The sequence below is a fragment of the Pinus tabuliformis genome, chromosome 8, assembly GCF_031772625.1.
Source record: "Pinus tabuliformis cultivar Carrire ecotype Pingquan chromosome 8, CPIR1, whole genome shotgun sequence".
Classification (NCBI taxonomy): Eukaryota; Viridiplantae; Streptophyta; class Pinopsida; order Pinales; family Pinaceae; genus Pinus; species Pinus tabuliformis.
The window spans coordinates 804205457-804226394 of NC_142294.1; positions in this window are offsets into that span (position 1 = coordinate 804205457).

Here is a 20938-nt window from a genome sequence, read left to right on the forward strand (position 1 = left end):
CGATGGGTATAAAAAATGGAGTTCAAATTTAATGAAAAAATATAAAGGGGTATAAAAATGTTAATGAAAAAATGGATACCTGCAATATCTAGTGAAACTAGGGGTTTTTTAAATTGGGAAGGTGTATTGAGTTCGTATTAGTAGGGGGTTAAATAATGTGATTTTTAGAGGTAGTTTCCAATATGCAGTGAAATTAAGGGTAATGTTTAGTATGCCATGAGCACAAGTTATATGTCAGAGGTTCATTGAGTGAATCCTCATGGTTTATACAAAACTTAGGTTGATGATTAGATTCTGTAGTCATAAAAGGGAAATATTCTTGTTGCCATTATAAATCCCACCACATTTTGGAGTTGTTGTCGAAGAGGTGTTAAAAGCTTATATTTTCTTCACTTATCATCTAGTGATTTGCATTATCTCTTGTTTCCACATAGAAAAAAAAAAAAAAAACATATAACTACAATTCTAGATATCATGCATGCCTCAACATATGGATAGTTTAGGAAAAATCTTACCAAAAATCCCTACATTTGAACCATACACTAACAATCAACAACAACAAGTTGGTTATAATCCCTCCTCTCCAATAGAAATAGAAGAACTTATAAATTTTTGGGACAATGGAAGCTATAGAAGTTGAGAACCTATTTAAAAAAGAATCTCCATCTCACTATACCATGGCTAAATATAGAGAGCAACAAAAGGTTTTTGAATTTCTTATTAGGCATATTAAGGGGGCAGAAAAAATGAAGAACAACAATCTCTCTATGCTCCATCGCTTTTATGGATTACCTACTAAGGACATTGACACTTTATTGTCTAATTTGTTGTTGTGTGTAGTTCTTATGGTTACACAACTAATGAATAGAAGCTAAAACTCTTTCCCTTACACATTGAAGATTAAACTCTAAGGTGGTTCATAATATTGCAAGGAAATAGTATCTCTAGTTGGGACCAGATCAAACAAGTGTTGAGAAATCCAAAGAGGTGGCAGTTAAATGATTTCTCTTATTATGAAATTATCTTGTGATGTTTATTATTATTATTAGTTATTTTGAATTATCTTTTCTTATCATCAAGACTAATTCCAAGCAACAAATAAAAGAGAACATAAGATGTAGGCGTGCTGCCAGGGAAAAACCCCTCTCTAGGGGAAAACCCAATCAAAATTCTTCCTTCAGTAGATTCAAGATGAGATGACCAAGACCCTTACACCTTAGACTCGAGACTCCACCATCAATTCATCCGCCTTTCACTGTGTTTGCATACCATGATCCATATCACTGTGTTAGCTTCAAATTGTGTATGCACCGAGACATCATCATTATGATGCCATCGAGATATTATTACTATAGGATCACCGAACTAATGTCACTGTGATACTGAAGTCATTTTGATAGCTTCTGAATTGAGGCCATTGTAGTGGTACTAAACTGAAATGGCACCCAAACTGTGAGACTATAGTAGCACCGAGTCATGTCTCATATCACCAAAATTGGGGAAGCATCAAATTGTAATTACACCAAAGTGTGGGAGGCATAGTATCGAACTATGTTTGCATGAAGCATAAATATGCTTTCTGAGTTCCTTGTAATGACACCAAACCATTTTCCTTATCAAAACTTGTTATCTCTATTATAGCACTGAAAACTTATTCTTTGAAATCTAAACTTGTATATGATGTAATGCGAAGGTCATAGGCTTGTATATATAGTGGCATGTCCATCTTAAATGAGTCAACATGAATCAGGAAGAGATGTATCTTTGTATTTAGGCTAACATTATATTATTTGAGGTAAGACGACCTGATGATGATTCTTTCAACAACCAGGAGACTTTGACTTGATGGAGGATTCTTCACAATTTGACTTTGACAATAACCTAAAGCCTACAATGGAGGCTTGACCTATAAATTTAAGCCAATCATAAAACTCGTGCTTTAACAAGTCAATTAAATTAATAATAATAATAAAAATGTTTCTTTTGACAAATATATTACATTTTGACTTCAAGTACAATTATGAAGATCGAACCTAGTTACATTCTTAAACACTAGGGGGTATTAGAATCATAGAGGTACATGGAAGATCTAAAAACACATCACTTATGAAGAAGTTTAAGCATTGCAATGCCATGGACTAGATTCCTGACCATGGCAATCTATCCTTTAGTCTCTCAATAATTTAGGCATTGCCATGCCATGGACTAGATTCCTAACCAAGGTAATCTATCCAGGTGGGATTAAGATGGCCTCAAGATTTCAATGTCTCTAGGTGCCATCCGGCCTATTTGCTAACCACCAACCCAGGGACCTAGGTGTGTATCCACGATTAGAGCTCTACCACCCATGCCACCCTTCCTACTTTGGGACATAGACATTAACACAAAGTTCCAGCCAGATGTCCTCCCAAAAAATTCTTCACTCACAAAGCCTCTCCTTTATCTAGCAAATCAAGGACAACAAATCTCTCCCAATCAAACTGATTGGTAACCATCATGTTATCAAAACCTTCGAGAGATTTATCTGTACAAACACAACCCCAGTCAATAATACATTTTCACATATAAATAAACAAAAACCTTCATAGTTTTCCTGATGTTGCTTCTCAACATGGTAGGCCTAACAAATGAATCTTTCCTTCACATACAACACCATATCCTTCAAAATTCATTCTTTGACCAAAATTATGCTCTCTCTCTCTCAACCAACGAGATTTTCTCTATCTAGGCTCCCTCTTAAACTAAGGGAGATCTCTTCTATCCAGGATCCCTCTTAACCTAGGGAGATCAACTTCTTATGTTCGACAACAAAGAATATTTCGTGGCTTCCATTCATCTCATTAGAGTTATCATTACCATCATCGTTCATATCATGCTTATAAAATCAAATTTTCTTTCGATCATATTCACCACCTTGAATATTGTGTACCTGCACAACTTAAATAGCAAGGAACAACCAAAACTATAGAAGCATGAAGTAGCCATATCAAAATCTTACAATAATAGAAGCGTTAGACTTTTACAAACATAATCAACTAGATACTATACTTTAATATTTCAACTTATTTCCCAGGTTTTGTTACAAACCTTAAATCACATTCATAGCGCATCAAGATATCAAACTCATTATGTCTAGGGTTTCAATATTCTTTCAATGACATGACAAGATCTTTCATATAGCAAACTCTTGAAACAAATTAGATTAATGCATCTAACAATTTCCAAATTTCATATGTTAGACTTCCTTCTAGTATTTCATGTAAACCCTTGATTTCTTATTTTTCTCAATCTCATTAATCATTATATAAATATATCTCAGATACACATACTAAAGAAATTAACTACTACTAGGGTTTAACTACAAAACCCTAGACTTACCAAACATCATCATCAAAATCATACAAGGTCTTCAATTAAATCCTAAGGGTTATGACCAACAATAATTAGGTCAAGAACACATATCTAGGAATTCATCATCAAATCATATGTCAGACATCATTATTATTTTAGACATATATCAACCTAGACCAAGCTAGGGATTCAACCAATGGACACATACCTAGGGTTTCATTCCTAGGGACTTATTTAAATACATAACAAGGGTTTTTCTTATAAGGCCAACCAAACCCTAAATATCTATGATTTCAATTCATAACATAGAAAACCCTACTTTGCCATAACTTTAAAGGTTTATAATTTTAGTCAACACCATTTCAACCCTAACAAGTTAGGGTTTTCATGATCATACCAAAACCCCAAATAGGACATCATGAACAAAACTTCAAATAGAATTTTCCAATAATCCTAAGAAATTTTAGGGTTTCAAACATTAACATTATCATACCCTTAGGTTAGGGTTTTCAAGAGAAATTGTCTAGGTTTCTATAAAATCAATTAAGAATATGAGGGGGGTAGATTTATCAAGTGATGAATCACCCAAAACAAGAATCATTATGATTCAATATAGTTAGACATGACAATGTTAGTAATAGATTGTCAAATGAATAAACATTTATTATAAAGAAATCAATGTGTTGAAGTTTAGGGCATACCTTTGTTCCTTGACAAACCTTGTCTTAGGATGTCCTCTTCCATACTCCTTGAGGATATAGAAGATGTTTTCCAACATACCTTAGAATGATTCCTTGAAGTGTCTTCCAAGATATTTTATACTTGTAATGCATACTTACAAGAAAAACATGTGATACCAAGAACATGATTTAGTTTCTCAAATTAGATCTCCTACATAACCGTGGAGGATGGAATCTATGAAAAGCTATTCCTTCTTTAATCAAGGAATTTTGCTTGGAATCCTAGATTACTTGTAATCCCTTGAGGAAGGGATTAAGGTTTTAATATGTTATCTAGAGAGTACACTCTTTATCCTAGACTAGTTAGAAACAAGGATTATATGAACCATTAGAGATAATAGAAATTCAAATGCTTTATGAACATACATACCTTGTGAATTACATACCTTTGATTTTATTAGATTTGTTGCAAGTGCATCTTGTTGAGTACAGAGTACTTACTTGATTTTATTAAGTTGGTTCCTTGCTCTTGTACTTGATAGATCTCCATAGGCAGTTGTACCAAGTTCCATCCCTTCTCACTGTAGTGAACCCCTCACACTGTAGTGACACTAAACCATTGTGGTGGCATCGAACTCCTTTTCTCTGTAGTTATACCGAGACAGTGATTGCACCAAGACTGTGTTATTGTAGTAACACCGAAACCTACTCATTGTGGAAGCACCGAATCCTTCAATGTGATGTATGACTGAGATCTTCTTTCTGTGGTAGCACTGTAACTATTTCATTGAGATGAGACCGAGATATTGTCACTGAAACCCTATCAATGTGGTTGCATCTAGACCATAACTTCACCGAAAATCTTGTCCTATACTTTCACCGAAATTATTGGAGCCCATTCTATGAAAAGATCTGAACTATCTTACTGTGATAGTGTCGAAAGTTTCTCTCTGAAATCAAACTTGTTCAATCCTCATTCTGAAGATGATCTGAATTGCTTTCATTGTGGTATATCAGAACCCATTATTGAGACATTCAAACCTCTTCCTTCCTCTTCAAGGTGTCTTTAATATGTTAGATAAAGACTGAACTAGCTCACTGTAATCTTAGTTCCATTAGCCCAGAAGTGTCCTTCTTCAAACTGCCTTTAACCATGACCATAGCTTTGATACCATGTTGAGAAATCCAAAGAGGTAGAAATCACATATTTCAGTTATTATGACATTATCTTGTGATGTTTATTATTATTATTATTTCTTTTGAATTATATGTTGTTATCATCAAGACTAATTCCAAGCAACAAATAAAAGAGAACACAAGATGTAGGCATGCTACTAGGGGAAAACCCCTCTCTAGGGGAAAACCTAGCCAAAATTATTCCTTCATTAGATTCAAGATGAGACAACCAATACCCTTACAACTTAGATTCGAGACTCCTCCATCAAGTCATCCTCCTTTCACTATGTTTGCATACCATGATCCATATCACCGTGTTAGCTTCAAACGGTGTATCACCAAGACATCATCATTATGATACCACCGATATCTTCTTACTTTAGGATAGTTGATGTCACTTTGATACTGAAGTCATTGTGATAGCTTTCGAACTGAGGTCACTATAGTGGCACCAAACTGAAATGGCACCCAAACTGTGAGACTATAGTAGCACCAAGTCATGTGGCATATCATCAAAATTATGGAAGTATCAAACTGTAATAACACCAAACCTATAATAGCACCGAACCGTGGGAAGCATAGTATCGAACTATGTTTGCATAACCCCGAACTATGGAAGCATAAATATCCTATTCAAGTTCCTTGTAATCACACCGAACCATCTGCATTATCTGAACTTGTTATCTCTGTTATAGCACAAAAAACTTATTCTCTAAAATCCAAACTTGTATATGATGTAATGCAAAGATCATAGGATTGTATATATAGTTGTATGTCCATCATAAATGAGATGATATGAATCATGAAGAGATGTGCCTTTGTATTTAGTTCGACATGATATTATTTGAGGTAATCCAACTTGGTGAGGATTCTTTCAACAACAAGGAGATTTTGACATAATGGAGGAGTCTTCACAAATTGACTTTGGGAATAACCCAAACCTACAATGGAGGCTTGACCTATAAATTTGAACCAAGCATGAAACCCATGCTTTTACAAGTCAATTAAATTAATAATAAAATTTTCTTTTTCTTTCTTCTGACAAATATATTACATTTTAACTTCAAGTACAATTATTAATACCGAAACTAGTTACATATTTCAACAACAAGCCTTTACCAAAAATATACGGGTTATTATAGAGCTACAGATATCAAAGATGACATATTCAGAATGAATGAAGGAGAAAATGAATCTCTATAAGAATATGAGGAAAGGTTTCAACTCAACTACAAGGGAGAACACATTGTACTATGGTTGAAGACTCACTCAAACTTATTCTTTTGAAAGGGTTTAGGGAATAACTCACGGAGATATTCAACCTCCAATAGAATGGAGACATTTACTAAGTGAACTATAGGGGCATAAAGGCAAAAATTTCAAATTTCACTAAAGAGAAAGTAAGAAAAAAGGAATAAATGGTAAGATTCTAGTAAATTATTTCGCTCCTTCCTCTATAATTACAAAAATTAGATAGGATAAAAAATCAAAAGTAAATATGAAGGGCATTAGCCACTTTATCCCTAAATGCGTAAGAAGGAACTATCACAATGAACCCCCACTTAATGTTGCAGAATGTGTGCCTTTTTTGAAGAGAAAATCTTCATTGACAAGTTCCCTTCATTACTTGAACTCAAATCTATGTACAAAGCATTCCAAGGAAGTGTGGCATTTTTTTTCTTCATCAATAAAAAATTACCAACAACACCAATGCCACTCCAACGTGATATGAACCATATCCCTCCACAATATTTTATTGGTTGTACTACACAATTCCATCCCAGATTTGATATCAACCTAATTCACCCTCTTGGGCTATGGCAAACCTTTAGTATACCATGTCAAACTATTCCTTCTGATTAACCATTTTGGAATAAAAAACCATAATGGAATAATGATCCATAAGGAAGGAGACCTCCACTCCTTCAATATCAAACTTCAATGCCTCACTTCCTCCTCAACCAAAAAATATCCCTTAATGTATCTCTCTTGCAAAACAAGCTTAACTCCCTATTGAACCAGCCCAAAATCGAAATAATAACCAAGGTCAATTAGTCTACATTAATGAGTTTACATGCCAAACCTACTGCTTTCATGTCCAAGAGATCAATTTAAGGTCAAGGAAATTAATACAATATCCTCCCATGCCAAACCAAGTAGAAGAAAATTATAAAGGAGATATTATCACCCTACAACTCAATCCTCCACATGATCCACCTTTCCCTAAGATATTAAACATTAAGAAACCATACACATATGAGAAAAATGAACTATTAGGAGAATTTAAAAATTTATGTATCAAAATTCCCCTTCTACATGCTATTAAGGATGTTCCCATATACAATAAGTACATCAAGGAAGAATGTGACCTATTAGAGAGAAAACAACTTCTCATACCATACAGATCATAGGACAAGTATTATACTTTATGCTTGGGAGGTCAACTGCTCCTATGTATTCAGATTTAGGGAGCACTATGGTAAATTTCTACATCAACCAAGTCCCTATCCATAATACATTGATTGATTTATGACTTGTAATCAATGTTATTAAGAAGGATGCAATGATAATATTAAACCTCCAAGATTTACTAAGGAAAACCACCATTGTACTTTAGCTTCTTGATAGGTTAGCAATGGAGTGTGAAGGGATGTTAGAAGATGTTATGGTGTTCATTTATTCTTGGGAGTATCCCACTATTTTTTTAGTCCTCCAACCAATAACCAAATTCAATGGCTATGAATTCATTATAGGAAGCCTTGGCTAGAAACAATATATGATTACATTAGTTGTAGATAAGACAACATGACCATCACAAATTTTCAATCTTAAAATCATATTTTCATTTACCCTCCTACTCATCTACTATTTAAAGAGGAATTCCTAGCATGGGTGGAAGAAGAGAAAGAAGATTGTATTTGTACTTCAATTTGTTCCATTTTCATAATTAACATTTCTTTGAGTGGAAAGCAGGCTAATGAGGATATGTTTATTTCCAGTTTTTTATAAAATCCAAAACCTATTGTTATACAAATTAGTAGCCTAAATGGTAGACAATAGTGCACATTTTCTGATAACCAATAAAGATAAGTGTGGGAATAATTGTTCACACTAGGATATAATAAGCACTATTAAAGCCATAAAAATATACCACTTTAAAACTTTCAAAAATCAACCCAAACCTCACTATTGATAAAGAGCAGAAATCGTTGATTGTTTTGAAAAATAATGTTACAACATTTTCATGGGACTATAAGGAGATGGAGAGAAACAACCCCTCCATCTGTACTGACCACACATACATCAAGAGGATCATAAACTTATCAAATAAAATCAAAGAAGGATGAACCTCACTATTAATGATATTATGAAGGAGGAACCTCAAAACCTCTTATATTTTGGATTTATCTATTGAATCTTTAGTGGTTATTGGGTCTCAACTTTGATCATTGTTCCTTAAAATAATGGTATATGGAGTGTGTGTGACTATAGGTTTTTTTTTGTGTGTTATATTCTTTGTACAACTATCCACACATTCTGTAAAAATGTGAAATGAACAATAATGGGGTCACAAGGAGGGTGACCAACCCCCCCGAGAAAAAAGTAAAAAAAAAATAAAATTAAAAAGGGGGCTTTTTGCATCCATTTTGGCAGTTTTCTGCAAATGGATTTTGCTAAAAGTAGCTTTTTGGTGCATGGTGTTTTTTCCCATGGTTTTCTAGTTTTGGTTAAGGAATTACAATTCTGTTATAATCCAGGGTAAATGGATTTACATTTCATGGATGCCGGGGGATATATATAGTATTGCAATACTATACAAAAGCATATATATATATATATATATATATATATATATATATATATATATATATATATATATATGTATATGTATATGTATATGTATATGTATATGTATATGTATATGTATATGTATATGTATATGTATATGTATATGTATATGTATACATATACGTATACATACACACACACACACACACACACACACACACACACACATATATATATATATAACTTGTTGGTTTTCCTAGGATTGGTTTTCTAGGATCAAAATCCATGTGTTAATGTGTGAATTTTCCATTTCATAATCTTCGTTTTAATTAAGAATCTATTTGTAGCAATTAATTGTATAGTGTTGAAACCTACATATGTAGCTCAAAAAAGTCACTAGGAAAGGTAATTTTCCCTTTTGATTTATTGACCAAGTCCTAGATGTCTTGGAAGTAAAGGAATACATCTCAATCTTAGATGGATTTAGTGGGTATAGCGGGATATAAATTTATCCAAAATACCAACATAATACTACCTTCACCATCCCCTTGGGTATATTTTACTATAGGGTGCCTCCCCTTGGTCTACGTAGTGCTCATTCCATCTTCCAAAGAGTTGTACTAAGTATGTTTTTATAACACATCCATGATACTGTATATATATGTATATATATATATATATATGTATATATATATATTGGTTATTTCACACCTTATGGTGGCTCCTTCCATGAATCTTTAGTCTATATTGATAAATTCCTTTAAAGGTGTGAATAAATTAACCATTCCCGTAGTCATGAGAAATGTCACTTTCTTATGAATGATAGAGTCGTCATATGGAATCATTTGTCTTCCAAAGGAATTGAGGTATACCCAAGCAAAGTGAAAATAATAAAACATATTCCCATTCCTTAGAAAAAATGGGGCTCAGAAGTTTCCTTGTCCATGTAGGTTACTATAGGATATTTATCAAAGACTTTAGCAAATTGGTCTCTCCCTTGTTTTCCTTGTTAACTAAAGACAACAAAATTTGTTAGACCCTATAATGCTAAAAATATTTTGATTTTAGAAAGGAAAAAATCACATCAACACCTAGCCTATAGGGCCCTAACTAAAACCATCATTTCCATATTCATACTAATACCTTAGATAGAGTAGTATGATTAGTATTGGGACAATAAGATAATAAGATTCCTTATGCCATTTACTTCATCAATAATAATTTTACCAATGTATAATTAAACTACATAGTAACTAAAATTGAATACCTCATAGTGATTTATGCTCTTAACAAGTTTAGGCATTATGTTACTAACTACCAAGTATTGTGCATGGAATCCATGCTTCCATCAAATACCTCATGAAGAAACCTGATATTGATCGTAAATTTATTACAAAACTTCCATCATTACAACAATTTGATCTCACTATAGTTCTCAAGCTATGAAGTGAAAAAGTTGTAGTTTTTTCCTCAAGACTAACCAATCTTATTGATGGATAAATGATAGATGATCAATTCCTATATGAACGCCTCTTTTCCATATTAGTGCATACTCCATGTCTTGTTGACATAGCTAACTATTTGAAAACAAGGAAACTTCCTTTACATTTTTCCTTCAAGGAAAGATGAAAACTTGTTAGGAAAAGTGAACCATACACTTGGATTACAATATGCTCATTCAATCATGTTCTAGATCAAACCTTGAGAAGATGTGTGAGGGAGGATGAAGTTCATGATATCCTATATTCATGCCATTATGAGCCATATGTTGGAAACCATGCTACAAAGAGGAAAACCTACAAAATATTATAGGATAGCTAATTTTGTCCCATCCTACAATAGGATTCCCACATGTATACTTCTCAATATGATGAATATCATAGGGTGGCAACCCACTAGAAAAAGTGAGATGCCACTTCATCCACAATTGTCATTGGAACCTTTCTATAAATGGGGTATGGACTTTGTAGGACATATGGATCCCTCTTTAGAGAAAAAGAGACATATCTTAGTATGCACATATTACTTTTAAAAATGGGATGAAGTCAAGGTAATTAAAGAAGCTACAGAGAAAAAAATAATCGAGATTTTGAGAGAGAACGTATTCCATAAGTTTGGGTTTCCATGGGAAATAATTACTTATCAAGGTATTCAATTCACTTCAAGTCTCATTCAACAGATCATGAATTAACACCACGTTTAGCATGGGAAATCCACTCCTCACCATCCACGGGCTAATGGACAATTTGATTTAACTAATAGGGTGCTAGAGAACATCATCACAAATATAATCAATTTAAGAAAGAGGCATTGGGACAAAAGATTGATAGAAGTAGCATGGGAATATAATGCCACTTGGAAGATTACCACATGGTTTATTCCCTATGAGATGGCCTATGGTAAGAAATCCATGTTTCCCATGGAGTGTGAGTTCTCTACCTTGAGGATATCTTCTAGGATGGACATGGATTTATCAAATGAACAGGGGAAAAGAAGGAAATAAATCAATGCATTAGATCTTCCACACAAGGATAGTCCAACCATAAATAAAAATCTATAATGACAAATGCATCAAGATTGGAACTTTCAAGGAAGGAGACTCGAAATACTATATGACTCTAAATTCAAGGATTCTAGACCATACATACTTGAATAGTTTTATGGCAATGGCTCAATAAAAATTAGAGCCATAGATGAGGAACAAATCCCATTATTAGTAAATTGTTTCAAGATCAAGGTATCCATTAATCCTTTGATAAAGGAGGAATTTTCATAAATTTTGAAGCAAGATTTGGATGTGATTGATTGATCTCAACCCATCTAAAACCTAAATGAAAAAAGGAATGAAAAATAATTAAATAATTTCCCATGTGAAAAATTGAATTTCCAGTTGTGACAAACGTCTATTTAAAAGCCTCATAGGTTGCATATTTAACTATACAATAAAAAATTGAAAAAAAAAATCTCTATCAAGAAAAACTTTTTACCCTTGCCAAAGTAGGATAGTGGTGAAAACTAGAACTACCACCACTCCCCTGAGAGTGAAAAAAGAAAAAAAATAGGATGAAAAAGAGAAAATAAGTCATGCTTTGTTTTTGTCTATGTGTTGATATATGCATTCAAGCCAATATCTAATAGCAAAATAATTTTTAGTTTCAAACAATAACGAAAACAAAATCATCAAAAATGTCAACTCAAGTTCATCACAAGAATCCAAAAGATCGCCTCTCTTCCTTAACAAGCCCAACTTTTGTTAAAATCCATTGATACCCTCTACTTTTATTCCTTGCTAACATCACATTCACCTCCATCTTGACATCCATTCATTCCACACACTTAGTTAAAAATGTACTACATGCCACTTAATAGGTTACACCTAATAATTTAGTTATGTCCTTGTCACCTCCATCACTCTACATATATAACCTCCATCACTCTACATATATAACCTCCATCACTTTACATTTCCAACAATATCACAACTTTAATTATCAACCATACCTTCACCATGCATCACCAATCACATATCTATATTGATCCATACTCCATTATGCCTTATTTGGCCCCTATGCACCATTTAGGCTCAAACTAAGAAGAAAAACGAAAAATTGCACTTGTAGAGTTTTGTACAAGAAATTATGAGAAACCTCTAGGAAAGCTACAGGTTTACAAAAAGCTTACAACAAACACTCTTTATCACCTAATACAACTTTTGTTTCAACAAAAAGTGCCATCTTAGTTGAGAGAACCATTCACAACATTTGGAAATAGAATTAGGAACTTTCTACATGATCCCTTATATCAAGAAGTCATTACAGTTGCAATAGTATTTTGTTACCAATTAGTCTAATAACCAGTCCAAGAACTGGGTCAAATAAAATATAACATGCATAAGTATGATATACTTAGCACAACTACTCTTCTATAATTTACATGTAAAATATTACTGTGCACATTGCAAGCATGGGGGCTTCACTCGAGGAGAAATACCATACCATTTGTGTTCATATTTGGGGATATATATTAAGGAAAAAATGACATAATATATTGAGCATATAATAGGGGGTAAAGGGTTTTTATTTTGGCAAGTATAAAAATGGAGCTCAAAATTAATAAAAAATATAAAGGGGTATAAAAAATGTTAGTGAAAAAATGCATACCTACAATATCTAGTGAAAGTAGGGTTTTTTTTAATTGGGAAGGTGTATTTTGTTCATATTGGTAGTGTTGGGTCCCTATAATACTAGTGATTCCCCCATTACTATTGTAGTTATATCCCTTATTAATATTGCTATGCGTTGGGTCCCTATAATACTAGTGATTCCCCCATTACTATGGTAGTTCTATCCCTTATTAATATTGTTGTGCCCCTATTGTCCCCATATTGTTATTACTGTGCCCCATAGAATCCATCTATTGTTATTTTTTTGCCTTTATATTATTATTGTTAGGTCATCTTGGTTATATTGTGACCCCTTAGACTCCTATATATGGAAATGAGGTTTTATCATTTGAATCATCGAAGAATTGTTCATTTGTGTAATGTAAAGAAGGTTTACCCCTTGAAGAGGCTGAATTCTAAGGCATTTATCTATATTTTCTATCTTTTTGTGAGATGGTTTCATAGCATTTGGTATCAGAGATTTGGATTCTAGGGTTTCGCTGCTCCAAACAGGTCATCATGGCATTTGCACTATAAATTTTTTCAGTGATGTTTCAGACGCTAAAAAAAAACCCATTTGGGCAGAAATGTTTCTAAACATGGGGTCCAAATTTTAGAGCTTTTCACGCTATATTTGCGGAGATATGATCTGAGGAAGTTGGCCTTTTTGCAGATCCCCGAATTACATTCCAAACAAGTGACCTAGGGAAAATCGTCATAACTGTTTTTTTGAGCATGGGATTGAAATTTCGTAAGAATTTACAGAAAGAGGATGGAGTTTAGTTTCTTGTATATATCTTTTAGACCCGAAGTTCAAAACAGTGACACGTGGCACTTCATACAAGTTCGCTCTTCTGAAAAGGTATATAATCAGGTCATCTTGGGAGATTGTGCATAACGCTTTCTTGGAGAATCTAAATTCGATCAGACTAGCGGCATTGGAAAGAGGATGCAGAGGGCTACTATAGGTCGTAATTTCAGAACTGGCTGATGAACCTATCCCTCAGTCCTAAAAAATGTGAATTCCTGATGACTGAAGGGACCGTACTAGGACATACCATTTCTTGCCAAGGATTACAGGTGTATCCTAATAAAATTGATATCATCCAAAAGGTCCGACCTCCTCAAAAGGTAAGAGATGTTTGGAGTTTCCTAGGCCTAGCAGGATATTATCAAAGATTCATTAAAGACTTCAGCAAGCTAGCCTCACCATTGTTTGGCCTCTTAGGGAAAGATGTTGAGTTTAAATGGACTGAAAACTGTCAAGGGGCGCTAGACGAATTGAAAGATAAGCTGATGTCTGCCCCGATTTTGAGAGGTCCAAACTGGGCCCTACCTTTCCACATCCACACTGATGCCTCGAACAAAGCCATAGGGGCAACCTTAGGACAAGTTGAGGAGAAACTCCCATATGCCATATACTTCGTTAGCAAAAACCTGTCCAAGGCAGAAATGAACTATATTGTAACCAAGAAAGAGTTCCTGGCTATAGTCCATTCCCTAAACAAGTTCAGACACTACATCACCAGTTATCAAACATTTGTACACACTGATCATGCTGCGATTAGATACTTAATGAATAAGCCTAATGTCAATGCTCGTATTATTATATGGTTACTTTTGTTACAGCAATTTGATTTGATGATTGTCGACAAGCCAGGTAAGGAAAATGTTGTTGCTGACTTCTTGTCTAGATTGGACTTGCCTGCAGGTGAAGAAGGAACAGTGGATGACCAGATGCCAGATGAACATCTATTTTCTATCTCAATACTCTCTCCATGGTTTGCTAATATAGCAAATTACTTGGTCTCAGCACAGTTCCCTCCACATCTGTCCTCAAAAGAAAAGAGCAGAATCGTAAGGAAGAGCACCCCATTCACTTGGATCGGGGGCAACTTGTTTAAGCTTGGCCCAGATCAGATCTTGAGACGTTTTGTTAGGGGGGAGGAAGTCTTTGACATCCTTCTAACCTGTCATGATGGACCTTGTGGAGGCCACTTTGCAGCAAAAAGGACTACCTTCAAAATTCTACAGGCAGGCTACTATTGGTCTACTCTTCATTAAGATGTCAGAAGATACACTAGCCAGTTTGACCGTTGTTAGAGGATAGGGAAACTGACTCCAAGAGATGAAATGCCTCTCCAAACTCAAGTGACCTTCGAGCCATTTGAGAAGTGGGGCATGAATTTTTTGGGTCCTATCAACCCTCCTTCAAAGCAACGGTCTTACATCATTGTGTGCACCGACTATCTAACCAAGTGGGCAGAAACGAAGGTAATCAAAGCAACAACAGAAGAAACGGTGGCTGAGTTTCTGAGGGAAAATATCTTCTACAAGTTTGGCTACCCAAGAGAGTTAGTCACAGATCAAGGAAGCCAGTTCACCTCCAACCTGATTGAAGATTTTCTCGCTCATCACAAGATCAAACACAAGACTTCCACGCCCTATCATCCTCAAACAAGTGGGCAGGTGGAAGTCACTAATCGAGCATTGGAAGGGATTTTGACCAAGGTTGTGAGCAGCAGCAGAAAGGATTGGGCAGATCGCCTGGTTGAGGCCACCTGGGCCTACAACACCACTTGGAAGACCACAACCAATTTCACACCTTATGAGCTGGTCTACGGGAAGAAAGCTTTGTTGTCCATAGAGTTCAAGTACAATACATTGAGGGTGGAAGCTCAGCTGGACCTAGATCTCAGCCATACTCAACGCGAAAGATTATTGCAGTTGAATGGGTTAGATGAAAAAAGGATGCAGGCCCTTCTCCACTCAGAGGTAGTTCAACTCCAGAGGAAGATATGGCATGACCGGTGCCTTAATGAGAAGCAATTCCAACCAGGAGATTGGGCGCTGCTGTATGACTCAAGATACAAGGATTTCAAAGGAAAGTTGAGGAAAAGGTGGTTAGGACCATATACAGTGGAGAAATGTAATGACAATGGTTCAAGAAAGATTTCGGCGAAAATCACATGGAATCTCATTTGTCGACGCATTTCAAACCAACTAGTGTGGTTCATCGTCAGGACAAGTTGAAGAAACAGATCTAGCTCATCATGCTAAATAGTCTGAGCAGAGCCTCCAACAGCTAACATATCTAACGGCTAGTTTGACTTAACGACAAGGGTCAAAATTATTCGTAAAAATAAATAAATAAATTAAGGTAAATGGTACAAGACCTAATAATTAAAAACTATAAGTTAATTAATAATTAGTTACAAAAAAGGCCTAAGAAATATAAATAATTTTAATTTAAAAGTATTAAGAATAAAAGGTAATAAAGAAAATCAAAGTTAATAATTAAAAATTATAATTTAATTAATAATTAAAAGGAAAATTAGTTAATTAAATGACCTAATGGATGAATAAAAAATTATATGAGACCTAATAAATAAAATTTTTATAAGTTAATTAATAATTTAAAAAGGAAATTGGTTAAATGAAGAAAATATAATCTTATTTAAAAGTATTATTAAAAATTGTAAGTTAATTAAAATAGTAGAAGGTAATAAAGAGAATCAAGGTTAATAAAAATTAATAATTTAAAAGGAAAATTAGTAAATTAAATGACCTTGTAATAAAGGATGGAGTAATATATAAATTAATTTTATATAAAAGTATTATTAAAAAAGTATGTTAAATAATAAAATGTAATTAAGGTAAATGGTACGAGACCTAATAATTAAAAACTATAAGTTAATTAATAAAAATGACCTTGAAAGGCCTAAAAAGTATAAATAATTTTATTTAAAAGTATTAAGAATAAAAGGTACTAAAGAAAATCAAAGTTAATAATTAAAAATTATAATTTAATAATTAAAAGGAAAATTAGTTAATTAAATGACCTAATGGATGAATAAAAAATTATATTCGGCATGAGACCTAATAAATAAAATTTTTATAAGTTAATTAATAATTAAAAAGGAAATTGGTTAAATGAAGAAAATATAATCTCATTTAAAAGTATTATTAAAATTGTAAGTTAATTAAAATAATAAAAGGTAATAAAGAGAATCAAGGTTAATAAAAATTATAAGTTAGTTAATAATTTAAAAGGAAAATTAGTAAATTAAATGATCTTGTAATAAAGGATGGAGTAATATATAAATTAATTTTATATAAAAGTATTATTAAAATGTATGTTAAATAATAAAATGTAATTAAGCAATAAAAATGATCAAAAGACCTTATAATAAAGGAAAAGTTAAATGTATAGAGTAATGTATAAATTAATTTTATTTAAAAATATTATAAAAATTGTGTGTTAATTAATAAAGGTAATAAAGAAAATCAAAGGATGATATGATAGATCGGAAATTAGTTAAAAATATAAGCAGTAAAGAATTAGAAAGGAAAATTAGTTATATGGAGGCCCTTAAATAAAATAATCAATAAAAATAATAGGAATTAAAATGGAAAAAAAGGCATAAAGGACCTTGAAATATCAGAAGAAATAGGTTGCTATACACACGATTAAAAAATAAAAATATATATATATATATATATATATATATATATATATATATATATATATATATAATAAAATAAATAAATAAATAAAAATAATAATAATAATAATAATAATAATAATAATAATAATAATAATAATAATAAATAGATAAATAAGTGAAAATAAAGATAAAAGACACCAAAAACCAAAGAGGATGAAAAAACGACTAGGAAGAGAGGGCTGGGACCCAACACCTACTGACTTTCCAACCATCCTCTCTATTGAGATTGCTTGGTCTCTTTTCGATCTCAAGCGCTTCCCTGAATTTTCGATGATGGAAATGCGAAACCTTAGCAATAACACTGGCTTCTTCAATACAAACATGATGATTGGTTTTCTCAGCATGTTCAGCCAAAGCGGAAGACTTAGATCTCCTATGCTTCAGATCTACTGCGTGCTCGCTAATCCTCTGATTAATGGAACGACCAGTCTCCCCAATATAGGGGGTCCCACAGGAACAAGGGATCATATAAACACCCTTCATATCTTTAGGGTCGATGGGATCCTTCACCGATCTGAGGGACGAACGAATGGTGTTCAGGGGCCTGAAGGACACAGGGATACTATGTCTCCTGAGAATCCTACCAATTCTATCAGTGGTCCCTTGAACATAAGGAAGATGGACACCAGGAACACGATCTTTTGGTTCTCTTTTCGCCAGAAAATTCTTGGAAGCTTTAAGGAAAGCCCTATGACCCATGTATCTACTGTAACCATTCTCCACAAAGACATCCAACAGATGGGATTTTTCCTTCTCAAAGCTCTTCTTGTCCGAGATCCTCAGGGCCCGAGTAGCAAGGGTACTAAGAACACCCATCTTTTGAGGCGGGAAATGGTGGGAACTGGCATGAAGATACTGTTCCGTATGAGTTTTCTTTCGAAAAACTTGATGGGCGAGGGAACCATCATCATTCCTAGAAATAAGAATATCAAGGAAAGGAAGGCATCCCTCAACTTCCTGCTCCTTAGTGAACTTAATGGCCGAGGACTACCTGTTAAGATGATCAAAGAAGAGATCAAGCTCATCCTGGCCATGAGACCAGATGACATTGTGTCATCCACATACCTCTTCCATAGTTTAGGAATGAGCCGGGAAGAGTTCAGAGCCTTGGACTCAAAGTCCTTATCAGGACCATTGATGAAGAGGCCATCCCCATGCTTGTCAATGAACATCGACTGAAAATCTACAAGAAACCCCTCTCGAGGCAGGAATTCATTGAAACTGTTGAAAAATAGTTCTGGTAATAGAGCAGGGTTCTACCTCTATTCTGGCCACACCTTGATGATCATCAAAAAAAAAAAAGAGAAATAAAAAGATCCCTGGACGAAAACCTCTTTGAGGCGACCAAGGCTGGCAGTGAGGGTGAAAACCTCATGGAGGTGCCCTAGCTGTCTCTCAAAAAAAAAAGAATTGAAAAAGAAAAAGATCCTTGGGTGAAAACCTCTTTGAGGCACCAGGGCAGATAGTGGGGGTGAAAACCTCATAGAGGCGCCCTGTTGTCTCTCACAAAAAAAAAAAAAAGAGAGAGAGAAAAGAGAAAAAGAAGAAAAACCATGTCTGATCTTTGAAATCATTGCAGGTTGCAGGGATATAATGCAGATAAAAAGGGTCGTGCAAATCAAGGATAGGGGTCCATCCCAAGCTACCAGGCATCCTCACTGACACTCCCTCCATGGCCACACACCTTTTCCAGGATTTGGACACATTCGGGTCAAGATTCAACCTCCTACAGGAAGTTTCAGGGTTTTCTATAGGAAGTTCTGCATTTCTACAGGAAACATCCTGTAGAACCTTTGGACAAGCCAAAATCGATTCTAGAGGAGGATTTAAAACTTGAAGTTTTTTGGTGGGGCCTGCAGCCACCCGTTTTTCCCATCCATCACCTGTTTCCTCTCTTTCCTCTGCCATTACCACAATTTGGTCCTGTACTCCTGCACAGTCATGCAAAAAGTCCTGTTTTCCTCAAATCGCCATTTTTTTCAAGGGACAAATCAAATACATGAAGGCCCGCACACTCTACCTGTCAAAAGCTCCAATGGGACCCTTCATCCATGACTGTAGCCATGCCCATTTCAGTATGCAGCCCAGGAGGAGAAGCAGCTACAGGATGTCCTACAGGAATCTTATAGCAGCTGATCCACCTAGAATACACACTATGGAGTTAGGAGCAGTTGAAATCAACACGGAAGGCATGCAACCAGCTCCGCGTACATATGAACACCTCCTCAACAGCTGATAACAGATGGGGTCGTGCATGCAACGTTCACCACTAGAGGATTGGGTCCTAAAAGCCTTGCATCCAGCATCAGCAAATGAACGAGGGAATTCACACGCCTGTGCACGAAGCAGCAGTGAGCAAAGCCATTGCTTCACGTCCAAAAACCTGCGAAACACGTCCGCAGTCACCCCAGGTAAGTGCCTAACCTTATTTCGTCAAATTGCATAAGCTATACTATGAACACTGCATATCTGTGAATGGGCGGATTGAACGAATGCAATGGCCAGTCAACTGGCCACCCACAGCCAGTAAAACTATCTCGTGGGATCCGAACGAGCATGGTTACGCTCAATTTTGCTGGAAGGACGTGGAGCTGACACGTGGGAAGTGTCCAGTCGGGAGATCAGCAGATTTGCAGTGAAATCAGCGGACTGACAGGGATAACGGTGGGTAATGGTGGAGATAGATAATGGCAGTCAGAAACATGCCGAGGAATGATTGCCATGACGTTGTCTAACGACTCGGCCTGGACTCCTCACCCCTCGTACCATGAATTGCGTCATATTTCAAAATCATTCGGCCAGAGCACGCACATAAACCACTATCATTTACGCCTACAACCGATTTTTCAGCAATGTGAGCATCCTCCTCTTCTGCAGTTCATTAGCCCGAGTTTCTCGCCACGGTTCAAACTCTTCCTGCGTCCCAAACTTGCTTCGCATCGGCGTGACGTCCTCCAGAAGCCGCAAAAGCTCTCTATAGGAAGGAGCTCTATAGGAAGCATAGCGAAAGCTCCCGGAGCAGAGAAACCCATGTCTGTTGCGTCGAAGTTTGAAATTTCGAAGAGAGGTAGGCTCGAACATGCCATCCCCATGCTTAATTTTTGAAAGGTTGTGAACTAGCTTGTTTGAAGTGGGAAAATTGAAACTAGTCTGCATGTGGGTCAAGAGTGGTGGTTTGCTTATATAATACACAAAATTTCTTTCAAATGGTGCTGCGTCATATTCACCTCCATGGTTCCTATTAACAAACTCTCCCCATTATAACGATAAAC